A 10,236-nucleotide genomic window follows, 5' to 3' on the forward strand; every position below is an offset into this window, starting at 1 on the left:
ATGCATGGTTGTAGTTCAATACCCTTGCATAGCTTTGAGTTTTGAAGCCTATTGCATGCGTATTTTGAGGTGTTTGCATGTTTTAGTATCATTGTGTATGATATTTCAGAGCTTATTCATTCGCCACCTTCCCATGTTTATCACTCTCTAAACACATTTGAGAGTTGTGCTTGTATGCCCTATTTATGAGCCATTGCATGAGCTTCATTTTTTTTGCGCACTTCAAGACATCATCTTAGTCTATTTGGCCACTGATTTGGGCCTATTTGAGAGCTACCCATATTGGTTTAAGTCTATCGTTTGCATGTTGTTACATATTTGGCTTATTAACATGTTGTTGCATGTTTAAGTGGTATTGCATTTGGCATGCACCTCTTGTTAAGTTGCCTAACATGTTGTTACATGTTTGCCTCACATGTTGTTACATGCTTGAATGTTATCACATGCCTTGCATGTTTGCATGCTTGTTTAGGTTGCATTGCATTTGGCATGCTTGTTACTATTAGCCTTGCATGGCATTGCCATTAACATGCTCACGTTGCATTAGTTTTGCTTGCATGTTTACATCTCTTGATCAACCATGATAGAGGCTGGGGCCCCCTTTTGTGTAGTGTGCATTTCATTTGATATTAAATGCACATTCGACACCTTTGGCCATCATGCATCGAAATGCGTGATTGTGGCCCGAGGGTTGAGGACCATACTCCTTTGAGTTTTAAACATGATAAGGAGGGTGGTCGTGCATACATTTGGCTTACAAATTCCATGCCATGCACTGTATGTCCTCTGTTGCAGCAAAACCAGTGTTTTGCAGGAAGAAATGGCTGGTCGGCCACTTTTAGTGCCGGCCGACTACTAATATCCAGCCGATGGCCCCATCTTTGGTCGATGACCATCCTTCCATGGCCGGTAGTCCTGTCTCTTGGCCGGTGACCTCCCACAGTGCTCAAGGAGTGGTTCAGAAGCAGCCTTGGGACTTGTGCAGCTTTTAAAGCATGAAACAGTGCAAACAGAGGCAACAGTTGGCATGGCAACGGGTTTCCGAGCAAGGTGAATCGAGCATACATCATCAAATCATTTCGAGGCGGAGTTACGGCGGCCTCTTTTATTTCATACTTAGATTGTTTTGTAATTAATTTGTTAATTAAGGGTTTTATAATATTTAATTAGCTAGGGTAGTTGATTAATTATTCGGTCTGCATTATTTATTCAGACCCTCCGCGAGAGGGCGGACTTTGTAATAAGTGTGCGTGTGTGTGATGCATGTCTTCCAACCCCACGTCTTTCTCCCCTTTATTTACCAGCTTATGATGGTTAGCTTTAGGGCATGTTTCAATTAGCATCTATATGTTTGCATGTTTGCATTCATCCGTATTGCACGCACCGGGCTCGGTGCATCATACTAATTGCATAGCATTTCAATTCCAACTTGAATACGTGTATTGAGTTGCCGCATTTCACATGCCATTCTTAGAATAGCCGAGCCTATTTTAGTTGCATTTTGCATGTGTTGTATTAACCATCTTAACATGAATTAGGATCATGCATGATTCATAACTAGTTTTTTGTTTTGGCTCGGAGTACTAGGTAAGTTTTTATGCTTTAGCATCTTACATGAGTGCGAGTGTTGCCATGATAGCATGCTTACCATGAGGCTATGTGCTTATGTGATATAACTGCCTGAATGCCTGTAGGTAAAGGTTGGGTTGCTTGAATTGGAATAATTCGTTGAAACCCGTGTTTTAGCCTACTTGCGAGTAGTAAACTTCAATCCATTTTCAAAACAAACGGATATGCGATGCTTTGTTCCAACTTAGGCAATCTAGTTTATACTTGTATGTTGTGTGCATCACATAGTAATTCTAGGCTAATAACCGGAATAAAAGCACATAATGTTTTCAAAACTCGATATCATGGTTAGTAGAGGCCGATCTTTGATTGGGAGAGCGAGGGTGCTCACGAAATGACCTTCCCCAATCGTACCCAAGTTCCCGAGCCGAGGCAACTTTGGTGATGACGGATACGTGGCCTTAGGCAATGAGTCAGGGTTTCTTAAATTCTCCCAAAATAAATATTTAGGTGGCGACTTTGTATCTGGCAAAGCAGTCCATGTTTGACACTTCTTTCTAAAAATTAGTTTTTCAAAAACGATTTGGCGGATTTGGACTCTTTGATGATTCATCAATCTTGCATTGCACTCTGCGAGATTAGATACAGGACCGTGATATTGAGTCTTGAACTGTAGTAAGCCCAAATGAACAAAATGGGATTCCCTCCAGGGACGTTCGGGAACGTCTACACACGTGACCTCTTGATCTAGTTCATATATAGCAATCTGATGATAACCGTGATACGTATCAAAAAAGCTAAGTCGGTTCTATCCTGCTATTAGGTCCACCAGTTGATCTATTCGTGGTAGGGGAAAGCTGTCTTTCGGGCATGCTTTGTTAACTGTTTTGTAGTCCACGCAGATGCGCCATTTGTCGTTCTTTTTTGGCACCACTGTAGTGTTGGAAATCCATCTAAGATAGTGTACTTCTCTGATTGCCCCTGCTTCCAGCAAGTTTCCTATTTCTTCCGCCACTATCTTTGCGTGGTGGAGTGCCGATCGGCGAGTTCGCTGTATAATTGGTCTAGCAGTTTAATGGACATTGAGTTGATGACAGATGAAACTGGGGTCAATGCCAGGCATGTCATACAGCGTCCAGGTGAACAGTTCGATGTTAGAGGTCAAAATTTGCATGATCTCTATTCTCTCAGTGCTGGACAGAGACAAGCCGAGTAAAAAGAACTTCTCTAGGTTTTTTTCATCTATCCATACCTCTACTAAGTCTTCTACTGCCTTCGGTTTGGCTGTTTTGCTGACGTTTGTGAACAATTCGTTGCTTTCTGGCTCTTCTACCATCTGTACAAACCCTTTTGTAGCCCGGCTACCATTTATTGTAACGAAGCATTGTTTCGACATGATTTGGTCCCTTAGGACTTCTTCAATCACCTCAGTTTTGTTGGGGAACCGTAACACCTGATGGTAGGTTGATGCCACCGATCGCATGGTGTGCAACCATGCTCTCCCAAGATTATGTTGTAAGTGGAAGCAACTTTTAATACCCAAAATTCCACCTGTTTCATCATCATTCCTGCCTTGACTGGCAGAATTATCTTGCCCACTAGCCATTCTGGCATTGAGTTGAAGCCGACTAAGGGAGATGTTGCGGGTGCCAAGTCTCTGTCCTCCAATTTTAGTTGCTTGAAGGTCTCGTAATACATTATCTCGTAGGAGCTCCCTTGGTCAATTAGGATCCGCTTGATGTCGAAGTTCTTGACGCACAAAGTAACTAGCAGTGCGTCATTGTGAGGGTATTATAACCTTGCCAAGTCTTTGTCAAAAAATGAGATGACGTTCGTTGCCTCCGTTTTTCCCCTTTTGGCAGTAGGTTGTGCACTTAGTACCTCTCTCAAGTGCTCAGCCTTTTTTATTATCCCTCTGAGCTCACATACCCGCTCAGGTTCGATGATCCCATGTATTACATTGATTATGCCTTGGGGCGGACCGTCGACCGGTATCCCATCTGGCCTATTGCCGTCTTGGGGAGCCGGCTGTGTTCCCCCCTCTAATATTGGTCTAGGTAGCCTATGGCCACTAACTTCTTTAGATGTTGCCTCAATGGCGTGCAATTTTCAATTTAGTGCCCCTTTTCATCATGGAAGGTGTAACGGTACCTATCATCGTAGCCCCTCTGCACTTCTCCTGACTTGGCTGACCGCCGAACGAAGGGTTCGTCGCGTATCTCGCTAAGAATCCGATAGATAGGTTTATTGAATACCGTGGTGATGGCAATGCAGACTCTCAACTTCCTTGCTTGGGGGTCCTCTCTGTTGGCTCGTCTGCCTCGCCCATTCTTGCTCGGTTGTTCTTCTCGCTTGACTGTGTTTACTTTTGCCGCAGGTTTTCTGTCTGACATTGCTGTTGTGCCAGCTTTTGCTTTGGTGCGTGTGATATCTTCTTCTACCTAAATGTGCTAATGCACTCTTTCCATTAGGGCCTCCATCGTGAGGCGTGGAGTCATCGTCGTTGAATCCCTCAATTTATTGCCAGTCAGCAAACCTCATTTTTTGTGGGGCAATCTCCAATCTAATTAAAAGTCTCCCAATACCGGTTATTTTAAGACCTCAATGCTTCTTTCTCACCCATGTCTATGGAGAGAAGCTGGTCAATCTCCACTGGTGTCTTGGTGTTTGTTCTGAATCTGGTCACAAATGCCTCTGCTAGTTGTTCTTATGAGGCTATACTACCTTCTGGCAACCTTTCAAACCATGTTAAACCCAAGTCACCAAGGCAGGAAGGAAACAAGATACGCATTAGAGCCTCGTTTCGCCGATATACTGCCATAACCTGGCGAAAGTGGCTTAGGTGCATGTAGGGGTCTGACTTTCCCTCATAAGTAGTGAATTTGGGCTGGTGAAAACCTGAGGGTAATTGTGCGTTCTCTATGGCCGGAATGAACGGCAAGCTCTACAACCTTGCTAACGCTTTGTCTGTTGGTTCATAGGCAAGATGTGGCTCTAACATTTCAACCTCGACACTCCCATGTGTTCTAGGAGCCAACCGTTGTAGTACGGAGACTCTACGGGGGTCGCGAGCCTGAGTGTCTTCTCTCCTTCGAGCCCTTTCCTCTAGCACTATCCGTAGGTTCGCCGACCTAGGCAACTCTGTGTGCCTAGATGTTGTTTGGTGCGAATGCGAGGGCTGATAACTGCTTCCCTCCATATAAGACCTTTCAGTCTTCGTTCTCTCAGACCTGGAGTAACGAGTCTTGGAAGTCCTTGATTGTATATTGCCTATCCTGAGGCTTCTACTTTTGGCTTGTGACGGTGTGACTTGCTTGTCACCATCTTCCGAGTGGTAAGAGCATGTGTTGCATTTGCGCCCCTCTTCCGTCGCCACTCATTTGCCCTTTATTTGGTGTTTTATCATCCCCATATCTGCCGCCATTCTCCGTATCAATTTGCCTTGCTCCCTTACGCAATCTTCTAGAAGCTAAGGATCCAACCTCTACCTCTGCCTGTCAGGGCTTTGAGAGTGATGAGGGCTCGAGCCCCGTCTCTCTCATGTGTCTCTCCGTAGGTTCTGTCACTGGGGGTCTAATTCTGCCATAGGTGGGGTAAAAGGTAATCCTTCGCGTGTCCCCCCTCTCTCCGGGGTCTGTTCATCAATAGTAGAATGTGGTAAGTCTTTGTTGTGAGCCATTGATCTCAACTAAAGAGGAAGCTTGATCAAAATGTTTTGTTCTTTATGTGCTATTCCCACAGATGCCGCAAATTGTATGAGCCTGAAATAATCTTCTCGTATAATCCTGTTAATCAAGTTTGTACTCCTCCAAACATCGTCGCTTTACTTCCTGAAAACACAAACGTGAGCTAGCTGGCGGGTGTGTGCCGAATACCTCTCCAATGCCTAAGTCAGCCAATAGACAAAAAATTGTGTATTTGAGAGTAGAAATTGTGATACTTGTACATAGGTCCTATCATGAGCTTTTGTAGATTCTACCTGACTCAATCCTAGTAGGACTTCAACTCTTCTTATAAGAGTCTTCCTAGGAATCACACTCTCAAGGATAATACCTATCCTTATAACACCCTACTCACTACCAACCAAGTAAGATGGCTTAAACCTCCTTACCTGGGCTTGATAGCAACTCAACCGAGCTAGCATGGCCTTGCACTACGCCAGACAGAACCAAGACGGTATTCGACCGAGATAAACCAGTTCGGTACCCCGTCACCATCGCACCCCGGTCTTTCTTGGATCAATTATAACCACCTCGACTCAAGCATTGGGTCGAATAATCGCCCAGTCTAAGACCGGGCTTACTCCATTCCCATTTCGGCTCACAACGTGGCCCAATGACCAGCAGAGTGTACTTATCTCGGTCCACTTCAACATATGGTCTTAGCTCGGCCCAATTTGCACATAAATTGCCCTCTAACTTATTATTTTTCAATATGTACAAATTTATACAATTCAAACTATACCAATAAGTTCATATTTAATCTTTGTACCTTAACTCTACCATTTCCGCCCTTCACTTTCTCATATGCCTTCTGTATACCTAACACTGCTCTGAAGCCAAACTTGCACAGGGATATCGTCCCGATTTTGACCCACACTCCTCGGACGGTTAGCATATGCGTACGCCCATAAATCAAAGCAGTCGTCTACTCTTTAGAACGAGGAAACAATATATATATACACAACCCCTCATCTACTCATGAGAACAAACATAACAATGTCGAGCCTAAAGCATTTAACTCAATCGCATAATCCTCACTTTTTTTATACTCTTTCTCATCAACACTCAAATAAAACAACAATCCATGGAGTCATGGTTGAGTATTCGAAATTTATCTATGGGTTCCTAATTTATTTTAATTTCATATACCCATGAGTGTGATTACAACCATAAAATAAATATATATAAAAATCCTAAACCTTGCATACACAACTAACCAAAATAATTAAAATCAATCCATCATTTCATGCAAATACAATATTAAACCAACAACAAATAAATAATAACAACAACATAAACATAAAGCAAGGAAAGTAGGTTTTGCACTCACTATTATTTTTCGAAGATCAACGAGTTACTTGAAGAATTAACAAAACCCCCAAAATAGAACTCTAACCCTTTCTTTTCCTCATCTCTTCTGCCATCTCTCTTCTCTCTCTCTCTCTCGACTAGCCGCACACAGGCACAACCCTCTCTTTTTTATTGTTTTGTTTTGTGTTTTGTTTTTTTTGTTAGGCAGCACATTGTATATAACCTAATTTACTATTATACCTAAATACAACATATATAAATATACAATATAAGATCAATATATATATATATATATATATATATAACACCTTTTATATATCACTACAACAAAAAGCACATTTGGCGATCAAAAAATTGGTCGCCAAAAGTACAAATTTCATCGCTAAAAGAATCGCCGACAAGTACCCAATTGGTCTCCAAAGGCCTATCACCAAAAGTGTTGGCAACCAAAAAATAAACTATCACCGTATGTAGACATTTAGCGATAAGCAAAATTGGTCGTCAAAAATCATATATTTTCTCACTGTAAAATTCCAATTTATCGCTAAAAGATTAAGATTTGGATAGGCTATGTAGTTTTAGCAACAAATAAATTCGTCGCCAAAGGTACTATTTAGCGACAAAATTAATTTGGTCGCTAAAAATCAACTTCTCAGCCACGATTAGGTTTTGGTTGCTAAAAGTTCTTGGAATAGCTACTAACGTTTAGCGACAAAACAATATGTTGTCGCCAAATATATTAACAGCGATCAAAATATCACTTGTCACTAAAAATTCATTGCACAAATTTGGATTTTAATAATTTTCCTATTCAAAATAATCCAAAACACCTGTTTTTCTATACACAATATATACACAAATGCAATGTAAATAGTAATACACATGTGCAAGACATTCATAATAATTCAAAATTAATAGTTATTAAACATTCCAATAAACATAATTATAATTCTCTATCAATTTGAAGCATTCATACCAAAGTACTTACAAACTATTAACATCAAACCCACAAATCCATTACCAAATCCTATGTCAAAATATTTTCAAAAACACAAAACCAAATATTTTGATGCTAAACATCTAGCCCACAAGTCATTTCCCAAAATCCTATGTCAAAATATTTGCAAAAACACAAAACCAAATATTTTGATGCTAAACATCTAACCCATAAGTCATTTACCAAAATCCTATGTCAAAATATTTCCAAAAATACAAAATCAAATCTTCTGATGCAGCTCGAACTATTTTCCACCATTATCAATTTGTCACATGAAAAAAAACTCGGTATGAATTTCACAATTTTGATTTTAATTTTGTAACGGGAAGTCCAATTGGGGTGCCGTTTTGCTCATACAAGTTTATTTAGTCTTGAGCAAGCTGCTCGTGCTAAGTTTTGGCGATTTCGGTGGTCATTTCACAATTTCGCACCCCAAACGGGCCTTTTAAGTCTTGTGTTTTATAATTTTCCTTCTAATTTTCTAAACAGAAATCCAATTGAGATCCCGTTTGTTTCTACAAGTCTATTTAGGCTAAGCAAGCTGCTCGTGCTAAGTTTCGGCGGTTTCAGTGGTCATTTCACAATTTCGGCCCCCCAAACGGGTCTTTCAAGTCTTGTGTTTTACAATTTTCCTTCTAATTTTCTAACTAGAAATCCAATTGAGGTCTTGTTTGTTCCTACAAGTCTATTTAGGCTTGAGCAAGCTATTCGTGCCAAGTTTCGGCAGTTTCGGTGGTCATTTTGCAATTCTGCCCCACGAATAGGCCTTTTAAGTCTTATGTTTTACAATTTTCCTTCTAATTTTCTAACCGAAAATCCAATTGAGGTCCCATTTGTTTTTACAAGTCTATTTAGGCTTGAGCAAGCTGCCCGTGCCAATTTTCGGCAGTTTCGGTGGACATTTCACAATTTCACCCCCCGAACGGGCCTTTTAAGTCTTGTGTTTTACAATTTTCCTTCTAATTTTCTAACCAAATATCCAATCGAGGTCATGTTTGTTCCTACAAGTCTATTTAGGCTTGAACAAGTTGTCTGTGCCAAGTTTTGGCGGTTTTAGTGGTCATTTCGCAATTTCGGCCTCCGAACGGGCCTTTTAAGTCTTGTGTTTTACAATTTTCCTTCTAATTTTCTAATCGGAAATCCAATCGAGGTCCCGTTTGTTCCTACAAGTCTATTTAGGGTTGAGCAAGCTACCCGTGCCAATTTTTGGTAGTTTCGGTGGTCATTTTGCAATTTCACCCCCCAAACAAGCCTTTTAAGTCTTGTGTTTTATAATTTTCCATCTAATTTTCTAATTGAAAATCCAATTGAGGTCCCGTTTGTTCCTACAAGTCTATTTAGGCCTAAGCAAGTTGCCCGTTCCAAGTTTTGGCAGTTTCGGTGGACATTTCACAATTTTGCCCCACAAACGGGCCTTTTAAGTCTTGTGTTTTACAATTTTCCTTTTAATTTTCTAACCATAAATCCAATCGAGGTCCCGTTTGTTCCTACAAGTCTATTTAGGCTTGAGTAAGCTGCTCATGCCAAGGTTTGTTCAACACAACCAGACATATTAAGTTAAATGCTTGTCGTGATTTGAAAATTAAATTATGAAAAATATACTTTCAAAAGTACTTGTCAATAAGATTCCTCTGATTGATAATCATCTTCATCAATCTCCATGCCTGCCTGATTCTTGCACATCCTCATAAACTTTTCAATCTCTTCAAATCTTTTGTTTTGCATTTCAATCATTTTAACTTGCTGTTGTGCTACCAGGTTCTGGGCTGCAATTTGTTCTTGCTAGACCTCGGACAAATTCTTCAATGACTCTAGTTGTTTTTGTAGGCTCAAAACCACCTCAATATGTGTTTATGCACTAATAGAAGATCTGGATGATGATGGTTTTGGACTAACTCCGAAGCCTTTTAAGTATCCCGGTTTCTTTCCAAGAACCTCAATTGATAGCTGCTCCTGAGTTAAAGGTACTGCCCCAGGCTCTGAAGACTCTTCACGTCGCTTTTTCAAAGCTTTCTATTAATTTTTAAACAACTTCAACAAATACAACCATTTACCTAAATATGTAACTCTATTAATTGGCATACTTACATGTAATTGACCACATATTGGGGCTACCCAATCTGATTTTCTCTTGCTCCAATGGGAATCTTTGTAGAAGTCTACAATGTCAGTCTTCCCGGTACCTTATTTCCATTTAAAAGTAAGCATACATAATCAATTTTAACGTAATCACACTTTTAAATATAATAAATGCATCAAAATCTTTAGGATTATATCTTACGTGTTCTTTGAACCATTTGGGGAATTCCTCTTTTTGTCTCTTTGTGATGTCATGTGCACCTTGATTTTCTAAAAGATTCTTGTGATGCTTACTTACAAATATATGATTGAAAAGTAATGTATTATATTTAAAAAAATAATTCTACAAAAAACAATAATAAGAACATACTTTAGATAATGGTCCAACTCGAGGCTATTATTCAAGACAAACCAATGAGCCATTTCATGTTCTTTCTGAGACACATAAGAAGCCCTAGTAATTAGCCTAAAAGGACGAACATTTTGCGTGAAGACCTTTAACCCCGACTCATGCACACCAACATCAACACTTCGTTCCTCTCGATTAAATACAATTTC

The sequence above is a fragment of the Camellia sinensis genome, chromosome 15 (assembly GCF_055761805.1).
Source record: "Camellia sinensis isolate YWXY chromosome 15, ASM5576180v1, whole genome shotgun sequence".
In the NCBI taxonomy this organism is placed as follows: Eukaryota; Viridiplantae; Streptophyta; class Magnoliopsida; order Ericales; family Theaceae; genus Camellia; species Camellia sinensis.